General features: G+C 42.2%; 1 protein-coding gene across 2 annotated transcripts in view; it reads right to left on the bottom strand.

Moving 5' to 3' along the window:
* Window positions 1-23829, bottom strand: part of plxnb3 (plexin B3) — a 127539-nt gene that overhangs the window by 71471 nt on the left and 32239 nt on the right. For both annotated transcript variants that reach the window (XM_041799887.1, XM_041799888.1), the window contains one exon: window positions 3766-3846. The gene's annotated coding sequence lies outside the window, so the exon portion shown is untranslated. The remainder of the gene's footprint in view (window positions 1-3765; window positions 3847-23829) is intronic.

Raw genomic sequence — 23829 nt, 5'->3', positions numbered from 1 at the left:
ATCACTGATCTACACATAGAGGAATTAAAGCGTTCTAACTCACGCTGCCGTGGATCACATTACAGCGGAGCACATTCACAGTTGGACTAAAGAGAAGACCAGAGTGCCGCCACGCCATGGTTTTGTTCATTGCTGATACATTTGCACACGATTTTCCTTCCACCATTAACAGTTCTGTCACTTTAAAGACGTGGAGCTGCTGGAGGAAACAGACACATATTATTAAGGAACTGATCATTAATATTCACTCATCACACAGCACCGCCTTCATCACTGAGATTAAAGCTATAAAGTGGTTATTTCTAATACCCTGGGATGTGGTATTACTATAATACAGCCCATATATACTGCCTCCCTCATCCATGTGGACAAACAAGTGAAACATTCCCCCCTCCTCCATCCTCTCCTGTGTCTTCTCCCTCACTTTAGCTGTAGTTTAACTGCTGATCAATATTTATCAGCTCCAACTCCCAGCGCAATACGCTCACTCTCAGATGGCGTGGTTTCCTGTACACAGACAGGCGGGACGTTTGGCAGCGGGACCGGGAACTGGCATGAAACCGCACTGCTGAGTAGACTTTGGGCAAAGATGCGAGGAAACGCAGACGCTGAAGTGTGCAGCTCTTAGGACGGCGGACGCCATAGCTACTGTGAGAGGCCACTACCAGCCCAGTGAAAATGTGAACTTTGGCGGTTTCACCATAAACATCTGCTTTTACTTTTTCTTGGAGAGCTTTGCTTCATCTTTGTAGTTTCACCTCTCGAACTCCTCTCCCTCTCTGTTCACGCCTCGATCACTCCTGTTGGGGGAGTACAGGTGGACAGGTGGGAGGTGCTGGACTCTGGTTAGTCATGAATTTTAGGTGATCTGATTCCATTTTAGCAGATATGGATATTAACCCTTATGCCCTCCTCTGACATTTTTGGAAATTTTTACAATTCTGAGCATTATTGAATTTTTTTGTAGTTTTGAGCAGGTCTGAAGTTGTTAAAAAGATTTATGAAAAAAGGTAGAAAAAATATTGTTGGATGATGATTTAATGGCAATTTTTCTGTTCATGTACATTTTTGCCTCTAAGGTGTCCAGAGGGTAGTACATTTGAGGAGGGCACAAGGGTTAAGAATGATATAATTAATTATTAAAGAGTAAAAACATCAGCTTAACCTTTAGTTTCTTTCCCAAGTTTTCTTCTCTTCTGAAGAGACTGGGGCCTAGTGTTCACTCTGACTTCACCTGGACCAGGACTTAAGTCAAGGGCTGAGCTAATCTCAGCAGGAGAGACAGACAGAATGAGTGAGGGACAGGACAGCGCAGCGCTCAGTTTGTGGGTTTTTCCTCCACTCTTCCGTCCGTGTCCATTCTCTGCATCATCATAATACCTCATCATAATGTCCATAATAGTTGGTGCCCTCACTGTACTCCTGCACTATAATGTGACTGTACTTAAACGTTGAATTTCAGATGAAAACCTTAGTTTAATGTTAATCCTCTCATTAGTTTAAAATCTGGATTATCAAATGTAAAGTAGAAAATTCTCTAACTTGCAGCAGCATAATGAGACTGAGTTACTATACTAGTTAAAATTCATGTAGGAGGGACAATCTATGGGGCTATTATTGTTGCAAAACTATTTGCAAATGTGTACACAGATCTGCAAATGCATAAGCAAATCTTCAAATGCGTGCAAAGTTTTGCGGAACGTGTACAACGATCCACAAATGCATAACTGCAAAGCAGATGGATATGCTCGTTTCCTTGTTTCTCACTGGTGAATTCATCTTGCAAAGCTCCTGTCTGAACCGTTTGGGCCCGGTTAGAAAGTGACAGGACCAATCAGCGTCGAGGGGCAGTACTTTCAGGCACAGTGGAGTCGCGATGTAAGCAAGCAGCAAGAGGCCGGTATAATTATGGAGGAAGAGATTAGCGTGGATGCAGCAGTGACTTGTTTTCTTTTCAAAAACAACAAAAGTCGAGTACTTACATGTCTATAGTCGCCATGGTTCACGTTATGGAGTTTACTCCTTGGTAGCGGCTATGTCACGTGTTTTGTTGCTCTGATTGGCCCGTAAAGATGTGACGACAGAACCTTCATCCAATCACCCTCAGAGTTGTTTCAAAGGCTCTGCCCTTTCCCCAACACCGTCTATGGAAGGTTTTCCAGATGTGTCAGGTTAACAAATAAGTGCACAAATCTGCAAATGTGTAGCTCAATTTGTAACTGTGGACTTAGGGTTAGGACATTTGTTTTGGTAAAAAAAAAGCTGCTTAAAGTTGCTAAAATACACACATGCCATTAGTTACAACTGAAATCTGCCTCTCAGTCAGCTGTCATATTTTGCAAAACCTCTGCTGTGTACAATCTGCAAACGTGTACTCAGAGCTGTGAATGTAAAAGCTCTGGAGTTTGTTTGTTCTCAGGCATTTTCAGATCTTTACACACATTTGTGGATTTATGCATGCATTAGAAAATCTATCTACATTTGCAGATTTGTGTGCAGATCTTTGTGCACATTTGCAAAAAGGTTTGTTTTAATAATAGCTCCATAAAAACAGACATTCAGGCATATAGTTAACAGAAATAGGCCCAGTTAACAATTCTTCCTTCACAAAAAGAAAAACAATTTCATGACACACATGTATAAATCACATCAGAACAAAATTTTCTTGGGCTCCCCTCTCACGTGTGTCCCTACCAAATCTGTGAGCTGAAGCTACACCTCCACCTATGAGACTCCATCAGGTGGAACCATTACATAAAACAGCTGAGTCAATGTTGAGACTTACTGCATTTATTGATTAGAGTATTTGCACATTCAGCCTGTTGACTTAGCCTGATAATGTTTTATTCTGTTAATAATTCTCATGAATGCACACATGTAGTGATTGTTTCATTGCTCCTTCTGAGGTTTTTATTCTGCTCTGTTAAACAAAGGAAGTAAAAGGACGCTGTTGACTGAATCAGGATGACTTTAGTTCCTTTAAAACTCCAAACACTGGGAACCAGTGGGGATGTCTGCGCTCCATGGACAGAGGCTTTGTCTTAAAACAAGCAGCCAGGGTTCAAGTCCATCCTCCTTCCCCCTAATGTCATTCCTCTCTCTCTCTCTCTCTCTCTGTCCCGGTTTTTCTGCCTCTATCCTCTGTCCTGTCTGAGTTTAGTCTCAGAGTGAAGTCTGAAATCAGATCGACTGCAGCTCGAGCTCACAGAGACGATACTGAAACAAAGTTTAACACTTGAACATGAAAGTGTTTCATCAGTTTGTTCTGAGATCAGAGAGAGACACAGAACGGCCTGTTCTACTGAGACACAATGGCTGCTCTGTCACACTAATGATGTACGGGTCAGTGACGCTGAATCTGCAGATTCCTCTAAACAATCAGATCAGTGCAGCCGGAGCAACCGGCAACCTCTGCAGGAGACGGCAACTCAGGCAACACAGCAACTTCTGCAGGAGACGGCAACTCAGACAACACAGCAACCTCTGCAGGAGACAGCAACTCAGACAACACAGCAACCTCTGCAGGAGACAGCAACTCAGACAACACAGCAACCTCTGCAGGAGACAGCAACTCAGACAACACAGCAACCTCTGCAGGAGACAGCAACTCAGACAACAGCAACCTCTGCAGGAGACAGCAACTCAGACAACAGCAACCTCTGCAGGAGACAGCAACTCAGACAACACAGCAACCGTCAACTTTAACCGCCACTAGAGCGGGATGATAGTCGTGCATCAGCACATGCAGAGTGGAGTTGCACCAACCTTTTGAGGCAACCTGCTGCTGTGTTTGTGAGGAAACAGTGAAGTGAGGAGGAGGAACCTTCTTCATCAGGAGCACGTTTCCTGTGGGGACACAAAAACAGACACGGAGCATCAGACTGTGATCCTAACAGGACCCGAGACTAAAGAAGGCACATGTGAACCTGGAGGAGAACCTGACTGATTGGCAGACAGGAAACCGCACATGTTGAACAGTAGATAGATGGTCATGTGACCTACAGTCCTGAATTTTCTCTATAATATGGAGTTAGTGAACAGTCAGAGTTTTATCATGAACATTAAGTGAATATGCTTTATTGAAAAGGCTTTTCCCTTTTTGCAGGAATAAGAAAAGATGTCCGCTCCTGTTCGCTCCCTGTGGGGAACTATTTTACACAAGGCAACGTTTTTGATCTACAAGAGCCCGAGGAAGATCTTAGATCCAAACTCTGCCTCGTATAAAAACCCTCTGGGAGCTGAAGGGGAGCTGAGCAGAGAGCGGACCTCTCTGCTTTCTTCTGCAGTCGATGATTTTTATTGTCCTGAGCTTGGATGAATTTGCCTGGGTGTGCACAGTAGTTATCTCTCTTCTTATTGCTGTCAGACATCAGTTTTTAAAATAAGTACAAAATCCACATTATGAGGTCAGAAAAAACAAAAATCAGCCAAATATTATGGAGGCAAGGCATCCATACGTCCCTGTTTACATGTGTGCTGGTGTTTCAGAGGCCAAATGACTGAGCATCAGTCTGTGTCCAAACTTAAAATTTAAATGTTTGATCAATATTTTAACTAATTTATCCCATTTTCTTGCAATGAAAAAGCTACTTTCACATGATAATGACGTAATTTATCAAGATCTCTGGAAAATTGGCAAAAAATTCCCAAAATAATGGGGAAAGAGGGTATAAAACTTTCCAGTTTTGTCCCTTTTTTTTTTTTGCATGTCCTGCATTTTGGTCCAGTCTGGCTCCAAACTCCAACATATTCAATTAACTAAACATGCCCTGTTACATTTATTTTGGGTTGATGCTGGACCAGCTGAGATCCACTGTTCTAAATAACATTAGATGGAACAAACTAGAAGCTGCGCAGTGTTAGTTTAAAAATGATAATAATTAGGGGTGCACCGATTGCAATTTTCTGGCCGATCACCGATCTTTAAAAAACCTGACCTACCGATTCCAATTTTGGCCAATACCGTTTTTTTATGACTGACAGCAAACACCTTCAATGCTCCAATCTTATTTTATTAAAAACATTGAACAATACCCATGAAACAATACAAACTTGTTGTTTTAACTGCACATGAGGTAGTTCTCTCAAATATAAATGAAAACTTTAGACCAGAGGTTTCCAAAGGGTGTGAGAGTGAGCCTCCCTTAAATGAACTGATCCGTTTGATGGACCCCCACCCACAACAATGATCACATTGAAAAAACAATTAAACAACATTTCAAACATTTATGTCTGATCTTTAAACATTTTGAACATTCATATATTTGGGATATTTTGGTTTGCAACTGTCCTTAAACATCTACCTTTCCCTCTTATTCAGTTAGAATGCCATTAAAACCCATTTTTCATATTTTTTTGGGCCATTTTACAACTTATTTTTGCTTCTTTTTCCCCATTTTTTTTTTTTTACCATTTTTAGTCCATCTAAGCAACCTTTTGCCATTTAATACCACTTGTTTACTTTTTCCCCAATTTTTGCCTCTACTTTTTGCCATTTTTGCCTGTTTAAACTACCTGTTGCCATTACATACCACTTGTTTCCTCTTTTTTGCCCATTTTTGCCACTCCTGACTGCTTTTTGCCCATTTAAGTCACTTTCCACTCATTTTTGTCACTTCTTACAAATTTTTGCCACTTTCTGACCATTTTCCACCTTTTCTCCCCATTTTCACCCATTTTTTGCTGTTTTTTGACCATTTTTGCCACCTCTAACCTATTTTTATTGCTACTTCCAGCTGTTTTTGCCTCTTTTCACCTCTTAGATTGTGGCTCTTGCAAAGGTATTTTCAATCATGTGTCTCTTTGGTTGAGTAACACTGCTCTATATCAGTCCCTATAGTAACTATAAGTTTATTTTGCTCCATGCACAGCAGAGGTTAGCAAAGCAATTCACCTTTTTTCTGGTTTATGGTTCCTCCCCTGAAGCTCTGTGGCGCCCCCCAGGGGAGGCCCGCCTCACACTTTGAAAACCACTGATTTAGAGCATTGCTGTCCAAACTACTAAATTCTATCAGTTCCTTTAGTCTTTCATTTTTCACATTTTCGTAGGTAGAGGTAGATAAGATCAGTTTCATATGTAAGTATCGGCCAATCGCTGATCCCCCAAAATTAAGGAAATGGATGCCGATCGATCGGTGCACCCCCAATAATAATAATGAGAAATTAGGGAAACCTAGAATTATAAATCAGGGACTTTTTGTTCCTTTTATTAATGGATCAAACCCGTACTGAACCCTGCCACCTGCTATCAGAATGACCAAAAAGGATCCAAGACCCTGAGAGACCACCAGAGAGTTCAGACCAGCAGCTTCATTTCTGAAATGAAAATCCCCCGACTCACACTGACCAATCATTACACCTTTACACACACCTGAGCAAAGCCAAGACAGCCGCTGACCACACCCACCCCTCAGAAACACTCTGACCTCTCCTGCTGTTTGGAGAAAACACCTGAAGGATCCAGACCTGACCCCAATACCAGTCTGTGAACCATCAGAACCTCAGATCAGGGGGATCACAGTGAGACCGTCACCGCGGGGAGGATAAATGTGCTAAACGTAGAGAACAGAAACAGAGATTATTCTGCTGATCCTCGCCGTTTATCTGTGAGGAGGAGGAGGTGTCAGGAGGCTGTCGGCACACACACAGCAGTTGCCGTGGTAACAGTGTGATTGTTTCATCCTGCCCTCTGACAGAAAACTGGAAATAAACCAGTTTAAAGTTTATTAACGCTCTCAGAGCTCAAACTGAAGGAGCAGAAGGGGGCGGGGCTCTGCATCATGTGACCTCCCTCTCTCTCTCTGGTGGGGCGATCAGGGACAGGTGGGGTGGGGGGGGGTCCTTTATCCCCTCAGTCAGCCAGCTGCCTTCAGGGTCAGCACTGAGGTCAGACAATGAATCACTTCCTGTGTGTGTGCTCACTCCTTAATGAGGTAACGAGCGGCGTGGAGCGAGCAGCTGATCAATCACCGCCATTAATGATGTCACACTCACCTGTGCCGGTTAATCAATCAGCTGATCGCTCTCTATCAATGACACATCTTCACACACTGATAAATGAACTACACCAGACATCTGATCAGTGATGTCACAGATTAAAATCATCAGTAGCCAATCAAAGCGTCGCCGTGGTTACAGCAGGGACGTCCTTTCATGCCAACACTGTCCACAGTTTCCTGCTGATTCAGCTGAACAACGGTGATGGAAAATTAATCAGGATTTAATGTGAGTCAGGATTTTAGATCATGAAATGAAAATACCTGAGATTAAACGATGACTTTTCACAGCCGTGTTTGTCACAGTCCGTCTTATTCTGGCCACCAGGGGGCATCACCACCAGTAGACTGTTTATTATAATAATACAATCAAAATATTTACATTCTTTACTTATCTAATCTACGTCATTCCTTTCCACTCTGACCCAATGCTGGATTTTCAAGGTCAAAGGTCAAGGTCATTGGACCATTAAACCTTCAGTTAGGGTTAAGGGAACTGTTAGGATACCAAAACAAGGTTACTTCACACTTTTAAACATCTAATTTTAGACTTTTTTAAGACCTGAAACGAGAAAAATTAATACCACTTTTTGCACAGCAGAAATGAGAGGCATGTGAGATTTATGGGTACATCAGACCAGGACTGAATTTCTGATTTATGTCATGTTTATGAAATGTGAAATCGCACAAAACAAACGCGGTTTTTGGTCATAAACGTCCAACTTTGATGATTTCTGGCACATTTAAAGTAGGACTGGGCAATTAATCGAAAATTAGATTAAATTGCATTATTGCCTGCTGCAATTTTCAAATCACAGAAGTTGCAACATTTCTACCTCTTAAGCCCCAGCGGGACCAAACTTGGTCCTGCTCATCTTGATCCAAACAAACTTGCTCTGTGCGCTCTGTTTTTACACAAAAACAGTCATCAAATTAAACAGAAGGAGGCCAAATAAAACATTTTTACCTACCACCATATCCAACTCAAAAAGGACTCAAATCAATGACCACATATCAAAGTAGCCGTAGTGCTACGTAGCCAGACACTTCCGTCCCCTACAGGATGGTTCCTGGTATTACAGACACAAACATGGTCTCATTAGAAAGCCCAGCCTCCACTGAAAAGTTCTAGTCATGTTTGGGCAGTTTCCATTTGTTTCAACAGTTTCTTTTAGGTTTTTATTTTGTGTTTTTTTTTGTGCCATTGAAAATAAATCTGCTCCTCTTTTTTGTGCCCCCCCAACAAACAAACAAACAAATAAACAAACAAACAAACAAACAAACAAACAGTCATGGGTCCAGCTCCCACCCTAACAGTCGAACTGCCTGCAGCAACACTGTTTTTCTAATGTTTCTGTCCGTTAATTCATTCAGCTCATTTAGTTTTATCACCTCGACACCTGCCAGCCTGAGACACGATAAATCCAACAGCCAATCAAAACCGGCATCTGTGGCTCCGCCCCCTATCAATGATACAAAGACAGTAAAACCTGTAAACAGAGCGAGCAGCTCTGGGCGTGAAACCTGACGGAGTGAAGGACGGCAGACAATTAGACAAAGAAACACGGCAGCTGAGGCCGAGCCGGCCTTGAAGACATAAAGAGGAGATTAAAACCAAATCCCCTTCCTGTCTGTCTGTCTGTCTGTCCAGTGGCATTCTGGGTAAATAATACTGAGCTCTGCTTGACTGATTAATCACCTCACACCCTGATAATCTGATCAATGAGTCTGTTAGAACAATCATTGTTAGGACGGAGGTTTCTGATGAGACCAGGACGTCCTGATCCATGATAGCGTCTAACAGAGAGGACGGGACGTTCCAGATATGAAACAGAAACCTCCAACAGTCCTTCCCCAGCCCTCAGAGGAGTACAGGCTCAAACTCTGCACATCCTGATATTTTCACGTGTCAAAAATTAAAATAGACGCTCACTATTTCTGACACTAATCAGACATTTTTATTTATTGCACCAGTCCACTGTTCCAGAGTCTCTAAGGATCTACATTACTGATATCTTTTTAAAATGAAGACATTTGGAGCTTTCTGAGGGTCCTGGACCTTAATGTTGGGGTCTGGGGTCCTTCACGGGGCTCTTTTGGATCATGACATTCTATTTTCATGCTGTTTTATTCATTCTTGGCTCCTTATTTATGTTTAAACACGCCTCAATCACTCAGAGTGGTTGTAGATGTGTACCTAATTAAATGCTCCTCTATATTGACTATATCTAGAGGTGCATTAGAGCATGGCGCCCCAGGCGGTCTCCCACCTTTGTCTAAGGCCTAAACCCCCCATGTATGTATTAGTCATTCAGTAACTACCGTGTGGTTTCAGAATGACCCACACGGATCTAAATTCCTGCTAATGCTCGGTCTAAAGGAGGTGAGGGACCCTTAGGAGTGTGTTTCTGCGTCTGAGAGAGTATTTCTCTGCGTTGCATCATCAGCAGATATTAAAATACCAAACATCTGTGAAGTCTGAGGAGGATTAAAGTCTAAACATGTCGACTGATCATCTTCAGCTGAGCTCACCTTTGCCCATCTGCAGGTGACTCACTCGGCTTTCTCACACTGACATTTCACGGTGTGATGTTTAGGCTCTGTGAAGTTTGGCCTTTGATATGAATGTCCATCAGTGCGTTTACTGCTGCCAGAAAAAGAGGATTTACTGTGTTTGTGTGACTAAGACGGGACTTTTTAAATGCACGGGAATGTTCGTTGATGCTATTGTAGCAGTTTAATAAAGTTATATCTTATGAATTCCACAAAAACAATCAGAATTTTCATCATATATCAAATATCAGGTTTCTTTTATCCACCGACCTGCCTGCTTTGGGGTTCTGTGAGTGTGTGAGTGTGTGTGGATGTAAATATGGTGCAAGCTCTGGCCAAAGTGCAGCATGGTCAGAGGAGGGTCAATATCATGCTGCACTTTATATTCACTAGAAGTTATTAATTCTGATTAAATATGTAGATCATGCATGTATAAAATAATGCACATCTATATCGTGCGCTATAACACAATAGTTCCCGACCCTTTTTCCTATAAGCACCCCTTACTTGTATTGTAGAGGAGCACAGGACCCCCAGGACCCACATAAACATTTCATAAAGATCATTTGCTTTAAAGTTTATCCTAAAAATGGATGCTAGAGATTTGACTCCAACATCTACAGTATGAATAAACACCCACACAGCAACGCTACATCTAAAATCTGATCACACTTCGGTTTTATTTATTTAAAAATTTTAGATGATTCAAATGTTTGCTTATTTTCAGAATGAAACTAAAGAATCTCTTCAAACCAAACTCTCTGTTTCTGTCCTGTTTTTAGAGGAGTAAATCTGAAACCCCCAAATAGGACAGCAGTCTCTTAAACCGCCGTTAAAGCTGACCCTGAAACACAGACTCTCACAGGCATGGTAGATTAGGCGGCCTGCCTTCATTACTAATCTGTGGAGTTAATCTGATGGTTGTAACTCTGAAAACGGAGACATTAGAGAGCTCTAATCTGCATTTATGGAGCACACACACTTGGAGCAGCTTATGGTGCTTTCCCATATGTGTTAATGGATCGTCTTACTCTAGTTACTCTGATACCAGTCACTTCATTATCCAGTACAGGAAATGCTTTTAAAGAACCTCCTCTATGTAAGCAAGGCTGAGGAAGTGTAGCTTTGAAAACTGAGAGTTTCATTCAAGAGATGTTACAACAAATAAAAAAAAGATACTAGCGAGTTCTGGAGCTATGTCAGTATGCAGCCAATGATAACGGGTTTGATTCTGCAGTTCTGCTCATGACAATACTCTATGATCACTCAGTGGTCACCAGCCTCTAAACATCAGGTTTAGGTATCGGCTCGGCTCACTTGGAACGCCGCCAGAGGCACAGGTGGAATCTGAGGGGGGTGGAGGTGGTCGTCACCACCTGTGGAGACTATATGCTTAAAAGAAATGCTAAGGGTGCCCTCTGGGATGCTCGAATGGTGGATAAACATGATAAAGTGCCCTCTAGGACACTTCCTAGGTAGATTAACATGATAAAGTGCCCTCTAGGATGCTCCTTAGGTAGATACACATGATAAAGTGCCCTCTAGGATACTTCCTAGGTAGATTAACATGATAAAGTGCCCACTAGGGTGGTTCTATGGTAGATGAACATGACAAAGTGCTGCCTAGGATACTCCTTAGGTAGACAGACATGATAAGGGTGCCCTCTGGGATGCTCCTTAGGTAGATTAATATGAGTGCTGTCTAGGATAATCCTTAGGTAGATACACATGATAAAGTGCCCTCTAGGATACTCCTTAGGTAGATTAACATGAGTGCTGTCTAGGATAATCCTTAGGTAGATTAGCATGATAAAGTGCCCTCTAGGATACTCCTTAGGTAGAGACACACAATAAAGTGCCCACTAGGGTGCTTCTATGGTAGATGAACATGATAAAGTGCTGACTGGGATACTCCTTAGGCAGATTAGCATGATAAAGTGCCCACTAGGGTGTTCCTTAGGTAGATTAATATGATAAAGTGCCCACTAGGGTGTTCCTTAGGTAGATTAATATGATAAAGTGCCCTCTAGGATACTTCCTAGGTAGATTAGCATGATAAAGTGCCCACTAGGGTGCTCCTTAGGTAGATTAGCATGATAATGTGCCCTCTAGGATACTCCTTAGGCAGATTAGCATGATAAAGTGCCCACTAGGGTGCTGCTTAGGTAGATTTATATGATAAAGTGCCCTCTAGGATGCTCCTTAGGCAGATTAGCATGATAAAGTGCCCACTAGGGTGCTCCTTAGGTAGATTAATATGATAAATTGCCCTCTAGGATGCTCCTTAGGCAGATTAGCATGATAAAGTGCCCACTAGGGTGCTCCTTAGGTAGATTTATATGATAAAGTGCCCTCTAGGATGCTCCTTAGGTAGATTAATATGATAAAGTGCCCACTAGGGTGCTCCTTAGGTAGATTAATATGATAAAGTGTCCCCTAGGATGCTCCTTAGGTAGATTAATATGATAAATTGCCCTCTAGGATGCTCCTTAGGTAGATTAATATGATAAATTGCCCTCTAGGATGCTCCTTAGGTAGATTAATATGATAAAGTGCCCACTAGGGTGCTCCTTAGGTAGATTAATATGATAAAGTGCCCACTAGGGTGCTCCTTAGGTAGATTTATATGATAAAGTGCCCTCTAGGATGCTCCTTAGGTAGATTAATATGATAAAGTGCCCACTAGGGTGCTCCTTAGGTAGATTAATATGATAAAGTGCCCACTAGGGTGCTCCTTAGGTAGATTAATATGATAAAGTGCCCTCTAGGATGCTCCTTAGGTAGATTAATATGATAAAGTGCCCACTAGGGTGCTCCTTAGGTAGATTAATATGATAAAGTGTCCCCTAGGATGCTCCTTAGGTAGATTAATATGATAAATTGCCCTCTAGGATGCTCCTTAGGTAGATTAATATGATAAATTGCCCTCTAGGATGCTCCTTAGGTAGATTAATATGATAAAGTGCCCACTAGGGTGCTCCTTAGGTAGATTAATATGATAAAGTGCCCACTAGGGTGCTCCTTAGGTAGATTTATATGATAAAGTGCCCTCTAGGATGCTCCTTAGGTAGATTAATATGATAAAGTGCCCACTAGGGTGCTCCTTAGGTAGATTAATATGATAAAGTGCCCACTAGGGTGCTCCTTAGGTAGATTAATATGATAAAGTGTCCCCTAGGATGCTCCTTAGGTAGATTAATATGATAAATTGCCCTCTAGGATGCTCCTTAGGTAGATTAATATGATAAATTGCCCTCTAGGATGCTCCTTAGGTAGATTAATATGATAAATTGCCCTCTAGGATGCTCCTTAGGTAGATTAATATGATAAAGTGTCCCCTAGGGTGCTTGTATGGTAGACAAACATGCCAAAGTGCCCTCTAGGATGTTTCTGTGGTAGGATATCTACACATTATAATGACAAACAAACAAATATACATTCTTGAAGACTCTTTATGTTTTCAAAGGGCGCTGTAATGACCTATTTACCTATATCCATTCAGACCTATATCTATGAATGCAGTTGGCTAAAAGTCACTGGTTAACATGGTCCCCAAAGTACAAAGTCATAGAAAAAGTCCAGGCGGTATGTTCTGACCACCAGTCATTAGTCTGAGTTGATCTTATGTTTTTTTAATCATTGATATCATTGTATTTCTGATCTCAGAATTCACTTTATAGTAACTTCCTCAAGGGTTATTATGTTGGTAGTTTACATCCTACACAGCAGGTAGCTGTATATAGCCTGAGCTCTCTGGTGCCCTCTAGTGGTTTCCTCCAGTAATATCATTGTTTATAAGAGAGTGTATTAAAAGAAATGCTCATTACAAATCCGGACACTAACACAACATGAAACAGCAAGTATATTTGCAGCTGTAGACTGGAGTTACTGTGTTTCCTCCTCATTATTATTGTTTATATGAATATGAGACATTACAGCTGTGTGTCCATGTGTATATGGGGGGGTTAACATGTGTGTTGGTATATTTGTGTCATTTTGTGTTGGGGGTGTAACAGATGCTGCTGACTGAAGACAGCTGCACTCCAAGATACCAATTACACACACTCTCACACACACACACGCTGTCAGTCAGTGTGTATAATCTTCAGTGTGATGGCAGTGACACCACATTATTCAGCAGGCTGTAATCTGAGGTGGAGGGTGGGGGTGGGGGGGGTTGGACCCCCCTGCTGAGGAATTTAAAGGGACGCTCAGTCTAACAGTCAGAGTTCAGGCTGTTTAACATGTTTATTTTTACACACAGACTCGGTACGTCTCTGTGGTGGTAGAAAAACTCCTCTAAGGGCCGCCTGTGTCCGTAGACGGCGCTCTTTGACCTGCAGACTCCCACAAACTTCATTTCTGAGCGCTTCTCACTATAGTTGCTAGGTTACATACGTGGACTTCTACATCCTATCTGGTCGTTTTCAGCAGCTCTTCATGTGTGTTTAAGATTTTCCTTCATTTGAGGAAATATCACCAAGAAAAAACAATGAGAGGAAATCCTGTCCTGGCATTAGCAGCAGCTGTAGACCTGGAACTGTCCCCTAGAAAAGATGAGTCACATCACTGACTGACACCATCGCTGGAATATTAGTCCAGTGTCTTCTTGATTCTGATTGGTCAGTCCTTAAATGACACTGAGGTGATGGGTCACCCTGAAGAAGGTTGAATAAAGTGGCTCTGTCTGTGGACGGATTCTTTCCTAGCTGAAGAAGTCCTCTCTGACTCACTGAGCTTTAACTGACTGTAGCTGCAAACACAGACAGTCGTCAGAGTAACTCCTCTGTCAGCCCAGTCTGTGTGCTGTCAATAAAGTTGTTTGAATCCTTTGAACGAGCTGAGTCTTTTCATCAGACTTCATCCTGTCGTTTTGTCGCTCTTTGTTCCCAGGCAGAGTTTAAATAAAGAACTCTGACTCTCATTAACACTGTTCACCTCTAGCTTTTCAATAAAGTTCATTTAAATTCACTGCTTTTGTTCAGCTCGTCTTTGTCACGTTTCCATAAGGATCCCTGAGTTTCAATTAAAGCAGTTCACCTCTGAGGTTTAAAAAAGCCCCACAGGCCCTGAACACACCACCAGCTGATCTCAGAGAAAGAGGAAAAATCAGAGTCCAAGTTGCATTGCGCTCCATTTTTCTTGGGAGCTGAAGACAGTGACTGGGTTCAGGAGTTCCTCTGAGTTCTGATCTAACAACAGTTCACATCTTCATTTCATCAGTCAGCTGTCACCGGTACGGCCAATCAAAGCTGTAGTTTAACCCCAGCTCATCTGCATCCACTGACTACATTACCCACAATGCTCCTGCAGCAGTCTGCAGCATAAACATGTCCAGCCGTGTTCAAGCTGACAGGAAGTACGCTGACCAGCACAGGAAGTGAACTGAACTGGAAACACACTACAGCTTTAACACAAACACAGACACAAAAGGATACCAATGATGAACTCTGGCTGACCGCTCTGACAGGCTGGTTCTTACTGGCTGGTTGTTGCTGGATGATTCTTTCAGTCTTGTATTTGCTGACTGCTTCTTTCAACATCATTCTTACTCTATGATTCTCAAAGAACTAGACTTGTTGACTGGTTCTTGCTGGCTGGTCCTTACTGACTGTTACTTTTTGACTGGGTCTTTTTGATCAGCCCTTATTGGCTGGTCCTTGCTGATTGGGTCTAGCTGAGTGGTCCTTGCTGACTGGTCTTTGCTAACTTGTCCTTCCTTATTGGTCTTTGCTGACTGTTCCTTTTTGACTGGTTCTTTTTGATTGGCCCTTGCTGGCTGGTCCTTGCTGATTGGTTCTTCCTGATTGGTTCTAGCTGACTGAGCGTTGCTGACTGGTCTTTGCTAACTATTTTTGCTGACTGGTCCTTGCTGACTGGTTCTCGCCGACTGATCCTTGCTGACTTGTCCTTGCTGACTGGTTCTTGCTGACTGATCCTTGCTGAATTGTTCTTGCTGAATTGTCCTTGCTGACTGGTGCTTGCTGACTTGTCCTGCCTGATTGGTCCTTGCTGACTTGTCCTTGCTGACTGGTCCTACCTGACTGGTCTTAGTTGACTGGTCCTTGCTGACTGATATTTGCTGACTGGTCCTGCCTGACTGGTCCTTGCTGACTTATTCTTGCTGACTGGTCCTTGCTGACTGGTCCTTGCTGACTGGTCCTTGCTGACTTGTCCTTGCTGACTGGTCCTTGCTGACTTGTCCTTGCTGACTGGTCCTTGCTGACTTGTCCTTGCTGACTGGTCCTTGCTGAATGATCCTTGCTGACTGATACTTGCTGACTGGTCCTTGCTGACTGGTCCTTGCTGACTTATCCTTGCTGACTGGTCCTTGCTGACTTGTCCTTGCTGACTGGTCCTTGCTGAATGATCCTTGCTGACTGATCCTTGCTGACTGGTCCTTGCTGACTTATCCTTGCTGACTGGTCCTTGCTGACTTGTCCTTGCTGACTGGTCCTTGCTGACTGGTCCTTGCTGACTTGTCCTTGCTGACTTGTCCTTGCTGACTGGTCCTTGCTGACTTATCCTTGCTGACTGGTCCTTGCTGACTTGTCCTTGCTGACTGGTCCTTGCTGACTTATCCTTGCTGACTGGTCCTTGCTGAATGATCCTTGCTGACTGATCCTTGCTGACTGGTCCTTGCTGACTGGTCCTTGCTGAATTGTCCTTGCTGACTGGTCCTTGCTGACTTGTCCTTGCTGACTTGTCCTTGCTGACTGGTCCTTGCTGACTTATCCTTGCTGACTGGTCCTTGCTGACTTGTCCTTGCTGACTTGTCCTTGCTGACTTGTCCTTGCTGACTGGTCCTTGCTGAATGATCCTTGCTGACTGATCCTTGCTGACTGGTCCTTGCTGACTTGTCCTTGCTGACTGGTCCTTGCTGACTTATCCTTGCTGACTGGTCCTTGCTGAGTGATCCTTGCTGACTGATCCTTGCTGACTGGTCCTTGCTGACTTATCCTTGCTGACTGGTCCTTGCTGAGTGATCCTTGCTGACTGGTCCTTGCTGACTGGTCCTTGCTGACTTATCCTTGCTGACTGGTCCTTGCTGACTGGTCCTTGCTGAGTGATCCTTGCTGACTGGTCCTTGCTGACTGGTCCTTGCTGACTGATCCTTGCTGACTGGTCCTTGCTGACTGGTTTTTGCTGACTGGTTCTGATCTGGAGGCGTTGTGTCTTCACTTTAACATCAAAGAGAATTTTTCATCACACTCAATTACAAACACACACACACTCTGGAGTTGGTTTTACTATCATTCTGAGGTTCACTTCATCTTGCCGTCAGCTACACTCCTCGTCACCACGGTTACCTTCACTGTCTCCATGGAAACGCAGACCATCAGAGGGACACGCCTGACTTTAACCATGAACACAGTTTCAGACTTCATCCTGTCTTTTCTTCTGTTGACTCAAAAACTACAAAAACGAACTTCCAGGACCGAACACTGAACCCAAAAACAAAAAGTGCAGTTCCTCTGGTGTCCACTAGAGGCTGTCTCCAGCAGTGAGTCAATCCCCATAAAGCCCCTTGTTAAAACGTCCAACATTACAGCAGGAATACATGTTTGCAGTAGGGGTGTCCCTGACCATGGATTTACAAAGTCAAATCTGATTCCTAAGATTTTGCCTCTGGTTAAATTTCCATTATTTCATTTGCATAATAAGAGATAAACCACGTTATTAAAATATGCAGATTAAATGATGCCTTTGTAATGGTAGCAATCAAACATGCATCTGAATATAAATAACCCTTTAGTTCCTGGTCCTAGACCTCGGTATTGGAATCGTTTTGGGAAGGAAAGAGTGGTAGAAGAACATTCCTGTGTATTAGCATCACTTTGATTTAAATCTGGTTTTAAAAAAGGCACAGAGAAGCAAGAGGAGGAAAAACGCCGCCAGAGCTCATCGTTTCTCGGCCTCTGCTCTTATAGCTGGCTTTTCTTCTTCGTGTGTTTTGTTTTGCCTACTTCTTCATTGGTTGTGTAAAGTGGTTAGCTAATACTTAAGCACATAACAGCCACCTCCACCAGAAGGTAACGCCGTCATCTGTGATTGCTGGTTTTCTCCACTGAGACCATCGACTGTAGAGAGAATTCACACGTATTCTTCTTTTCAGACCTGCACCGAATAAAATCACTAATATGCTAATATCAAAACACACTAGCAGCAGGAAACAGGAAGTACTGTACAACCCGTGTCAGTGCCACCCAGGCCTCAGCGTTGATTGGCTGCTAGTCCTGTGACATGGAGCCAATCAGATAGTGCTGTGGGCGGGGCTTTAGGCATCAATCAGCCTACCTCTAATTCTAATGATTAAAATCATCAGGTTACGGCTGATATTTATTGAAGACCTCATTATTATACCTTCAAGGTGATGTGGAGTAAGGGGCGTGGCCTCTTTGAATGACAGGTGGGAGGAGACTTCCAGACGTCTGGGTTTTGGCTACGCCCGTCTACATGAATGTTGTAATCACATTTATCTTGCTTTTTGTCTTGTTTTGTCTTCTCATTAATTATCTATCCCGTTAAAGAGGCTCACGGTGACGTCTAGACATCCTGAGTCATCGTCATCGTCACCTCCAGATTAAAACTCCATCCAAACACTTTCCAAAATAAAAGCCTGTTCCTGTTTCCAAACAGTGATTAAATCCTGTTAAAGTTCCTGCAGCAGGATGCTGTCTGTCTGCGTGGCGGTGAGACAGCTGGTTAGCAGCGTGGTTGAGCGCGTCCACAGGGAGCGATCGAGAGAAACCAGCTTCTTTATGGATTATTAATGTCACCTCCAGCTACACAGGCAGTGTGTGTGTGATCTGACACACACCAGGGAGAGGGGGAGGTGTGTGGAAGAGTGTGTGTGTGTGTGTGTGGGGGGGGGGGGGGTATTCGAGGGATGGGGGGTGTTCAGGGGGTCTCAGTGGTTGGTGCGATCAAGGACGCTTCATTCACCCTCCACTCAGCACCGTGTGTGTGTGTTAGTGTTTATAATCTGCTCCAAGGCCACGCCCTAATCCTGGATCAACAATAGACCCCCACCCCATCGTCTTTGTGAGTTTCTTGTTTGTTTCAGCTGCCCCCCCCAGTTTCCTGTCAGTCGAGGTTCAGGACGTCAGTGAACTCTGCAGATCAGACTGAAGCTGACTCACTCAGGATGTCAGTGAGCGCGCTCAGTAAAGGCAAGGCATGGTTAAAACTCCATCAGGATTTTTAACTGGGATACTGGCTTTGTCCCAGTTTACCGGCATGACGAGGGAAAATCAATTTATTGATGGAATAACTGCAGATCGATCTAATGGTGCGACTGTGGTGTAACCTGACACTCCACAGAGACGGTTCATACATCCATGATTTATTTCACGCTCATCTGAAACCTCCTGTAGAAGGGCAGGACTTCTCAATCGTTCTTAGAATATTACTGGACCAAAGTTCTGTCTGCCACATTCATTACAGACCAATCAGAGCAACAGGACAGCATGAGGTAGTAGACATGAACAACTCTGGTAATAACCTGAGCTCAAAGGCAGGCGCCACCGTGAAACTCATCCTGAGGACAGTCAGAAGAAAAGCAAAAACATCATCTCGGTCATGAAAAGCTCTCAGTGTGGGTCTTTGCTGTTGTTTAATGGAGAAATGTGGTCCAGCTCTTATTAAACTGCTGCTTTACTACAGCTATATCGAGTGAACGCTACACTGGCAGCAGCCACTGCTATCGATTTCCAGTACAACAAAAACCCGGACCGTAGCTACCGCCTTGCTCTCCTCAAATCGTCCTCCTGATCGGTCAGGTCCATCCTCAGACCTGGAACTTGGAACTTTGCAAGATGACAGACACGGAATCTGGACAATCCATCTGCTTTGCTATAAGGAAGCACAATATTGGATTTTTGCCAATATTCGATATGCCGATATTTACAGATTCATTTTAGCCGATACTGATATTTAAATATGTTTTACATTAGGGCTGGAAAATTAATCACAAATTAGATTAAATCGCAATATGGCCTGCTGCAATACTCTAATTGCAGACAGTGAAATATTTCTTTAACCTGAAATGTGTCAAAATACCAGATACAATTTTCTGCAGTAGATGTTTTATGCTCTAAAGTAGTGTTACTCAACCCTGTTCAACTAAAGAGCCAAATCACTGAAAAATCCCTTTGCAAGAGCCGAAATCTAAGAGGTGAAAAGTGGCAAAAAAGGGCTTAAAGTAGCAATGAAAATAAGTTTTCAGTGGCAAAAATGGTCAAAAAACAGCAAAAAAAGTGTGACAAGGGGCGAAAATTGAGAGAACTCATGGAAAATGGTCCAAAAAGTAGCAAAAGAAGAACCAAAAGTGGCAAAAAAAATTAGTGAAAGTGACTAAAATCAGCAAAAAGCAGTCATGAGTAACAAAAATGGGCAAAAAAGTAGGAAACAAGTGGTATGGACTGGCTAAGGGTATCTTAAATGACCAAAAAAGGTCAAAAAAATTGAGAACAGGGCAAAAATGGGAAAGAAGTGGCAAAAATTTTGGAAAGAAAGGAAACAAGTGATATTTAATGGCAAAAGGTAGCTTATTTAGACGAAAAGTGGCAAAAAATGGGAAAAAAAGGCAAAAATGGGAAAAAAGTACTAAAAAGAAGAAGCAAAAATTTGGGGAAAAATGAAACAAGTGGTATGTAATGGCAAAAGGTAGCTTCAGTGGGCAAAACACGGCAAAAAATGGTGAAAAAGGACAAAAAAAGGATTAAAGTGGAATAATTGGGGAAAAGTGGCGAGAGAAGTTGCAAAATGGCCCAAAAAAGGGAAAAAAAGTGGTTTTCAATGGCAATAGATAGCTGAAAAAATGGTGAAGATGCCAAAAAAAAGTTTTTTTTAAGGTTTTCAGGGGGAATAATATTAAAAATTAAGACATTAAAGAGCCACAAATCATCACAAAAAGCCACACAAGGCTCCAGAGCCACACGTCTAGTATCACTGGTCTACACTAGATGCAGAGTTTCTTTTGTGGATTTTTTTTTTTTAACAAAAACCTGCTTTTCTCCCTCATGTATGTGTTTTTCATATTCAAAACAAGAATAACAAAAAAAGATCAGCCCCTTCAATATAGCAACTGATATCAAATTTGTCATATGAACCAAATTTCTTTTTTTTTTAAGTTATTAATTCCTAGTTTTATTTATCTAAAATGGAGCTCTTTAATAACGAGTGATTTACTGCTTGTGTTTGTTTAACAACACATAAGATGAGGAACCTAAAAATAATCGCACATTTAATCGCATCGCAATAATAATCGCAGTTTGATTATTTTTGCAAATCGTTCAGCCCAATTTTACATGACTAAAAATTCAATCCTTTGAACAAAATTTCAGGTTTGAGGATGAAAACAAAACAAACCTTTTTTTCTTAAAACACATTTTAAAACTCAGGTGTCAAACTCAAGGCCTGGGGTCCAAATCCGGCCCGTGGAACAGTTAAATCTGGTCCACATGATGATCTGATATTTCTGTTCTAACTGCCCATCAGTCTGAGGTCTGCAGATTTCCTCAAGTATAAAAATGTGAACTTATCCTGATGATTTAAGAAATCCTTGTTAAGCCACAAAATCTGAAAAAGGAGTAAAAATATTTAGATAAGAAGAATGTGGGAGAATAAATTAATTTGTGTTTTAATTTCACATTTTTTACTCAGCATCTCACAATCAGGACTCAAATTTAGGATTTTGACTTTTTATTTCATACTTTGAGCATTTCAACTCATCATTTTGACTTCTGATATAAAATTTTGAGCTTTAATATTCACAATTCTAATTTTTAAGTCACATTTTGACCTTTTAACCAATTATTTGTATTTTACCTCATATTTTCAACTCCAAACTTTCATAATCCCAGAGGTTGACCTTTTAGACTCACTTTTTTTAATCATATGTTGACTTTAAATTTCATTATTGCAACTTTTATTATTGACCTTTTAAACTCATGATTTTGACTTTCCTTCTAATATATTTGCCTTTAAAAACATTATTTTTCAATTCCAATTTCATGTTTTGACCTTTTTGAACTAATAAATTTACTTTTCTCAGATTGTGAGCTTTAAAACTTTTCTGTTTAACTTTTTAAATGTCAAAATCATTTATAATCAGTGCTAAGTAGTTTTTTTTTTTTTTTTTTTTTTTTTTACCGGTTAAACAAGGTTGAAAGTTTCTGGTAAACAAGGTGACCCTGTTAGACCCTCAGGTTAGTCCTGAATCCAGAATCCAGCCCCTGCTGTGACTGAGTTTGACACCCCTGATTTAAAGTTCAAAGAATGAGTAAGAATAAAGAAAAAGATCTCAGCTTACATAAAACTCCACTAATCCATGAGGATACATGGCCAATATTTACAGTCGGTATACATTGATATTCATAAAAATACTGTCAGAAATTTTCATATCTGCTGATACCAATATCAGTCCGATGGCAGGATATTCAGACTGCCGAAGGCTCAGTCTAAAGGGATAAATCTCATAACTCCAGCCATTACACTTCTATGTAGAGTCTAAAATGAACCAAAACGATGCTCTCTATTTTACTACAGATGTCTGAAGACGTCTTCTGATGATGATTCTGCCTGCCTGTATTTTTGTGTTGATGCATTTCAGCGTTGTGTCTGAAACTGTGGGACTGTGCTCCTCATGTTTTTACCTGGCTGCAGAGAAAACTTCCCTTAGAGGACGGTGAAGTTAAAGGTAGACAACAGTGTGACCTCTGCTGTGCTTAGCATGTATGCAGTTGGACTTCCAGGCATCAAAGTAAACTGAAGTCCACTTTTAGTCGACCTTAAGCTGACTGTGATTTCAGCAGCAGTGGTCATGTAACATCAGCTCACGCTGTGAAACTGAGCTGTTAATGATGTATGACTGTCATGCAGGGTTTACCTGCTCACGAGTAGAGTCAGGACTGTGACAAATGTCGAAGTCTCGTTTTCAGGTTTCTAAATCTGCTCTCGCCATCTCTCTCTCACACAAACAGCATCACCAGCAAACACAACTAGCAGCTCAAAAATAACAAATATTCCAACTGGAGGTCCACATGCAAGGCAAGGCAAGTTTATTTGTATAGCACATTTCAGCAACAAGGCAATTCAAAGTGCTTCACACAGGTCATTAAAATACATTGACAAAGAGAAAAAGAAAGACAATGAAAACAGTTTAAACAAAGCATGTAAAAGGTGATTAAAAACAGTAAATAAGGCCTATTCCATGCTTTACTTCCTTTATTATTGTGTGTAGTGCTTCTCTACTGTTTCCATGGTGACTAAAGTCTCTGTCTGACAGTTTACAAAGGTGAAAAATGCCACAAAGTTTGGGATTCTGCTCTCACTGAGTTTGTGCAGTCTTACAACCAAAATATCAAACATGTCAGCCATTGGACCAGTGAGGAGCAGCTGGTCAGCCACTGAATCTCTCTGTACACTCAATGACAACATCTTACGATCAATCCAAGTCAACTGTCTGAAAGTCGCAGCATATACTGGGCTCAAGGGTGCACTCACGCCAGGCCCAGTGTCCTGGTCTCCCAGGCCTGCACTCCTGTTGATCCATGCTCTCGTGAGCCTGAGCACAGAGGTGTCATCCTATCATCCCAAAGGCGCAATGGAGGGTAATACTGCATACCTGTGGATGCATGTATACACGAGCAATCTGACTGTGCCAAAGCATGCCTCTTCCATCCATGCAAGAGCCAATGAAATGCATGCTTAGCAGAGCAGTCACACTGGTCAAACAAACTTGACTTTGGGGGTTAGACATGCCTGGGCATGGCACAGACTGCTGAGTGTGAGTTTGATTTTCGTTTGCTTGACTGTCCAAATGATGGGTCCAAATCAGCATGCTGATATTCCCAAACTCATTCAAGCGATCCTGATCCAAAACCGATACATTTACACCTTTATTAATCTAAATGTCTCCTGTGCAAAGAGAGGCTGAGTCGAGCAGAGCAGAGAGAGGAGCGGGGAGACGGTCTGGTAGTTGTTTATGCTCGGGCCACATGGCGGGCCCCTTCAGTGTGCGGCCTCCCTGCCACTATACAGACTGAAAAAACGTAGAGAAATATTAATATCTGCAGACACCGATGTCATGCCAGTGACCTCATGAATTTCATGGTTCCAGTTTGATCCTGAATTAACTCTTTTATTCACAGCAGCCTGCAGTTATGAGCCCAGTCTACTTCACTAGAACGGTTTAGATTTTGCTGAACCTGGTGGTGTATTTCTGTTAATTTAACGTACTCACATGACTCAGTCAGGGCCGGATAATTGGCTCTGG

The sequence above is a fragment of the Cheilinus undulatus genome, linkage group 11, assembly GCF_018320785.1.
Source record: "Cheilinus undulatus linkage group 11, ASM1832078v1, whole genome shotgun sequence".
Classification (NCBI taxonomy): Eukaryota; Metazoa; Chordata; class Actinopteri; order Labriformes; family Labridae; genus Cheilinus; species Cheilinus undulatus.
This window is presented reverse-complemented; position numbering and strand designations above follow the sequence as displayed.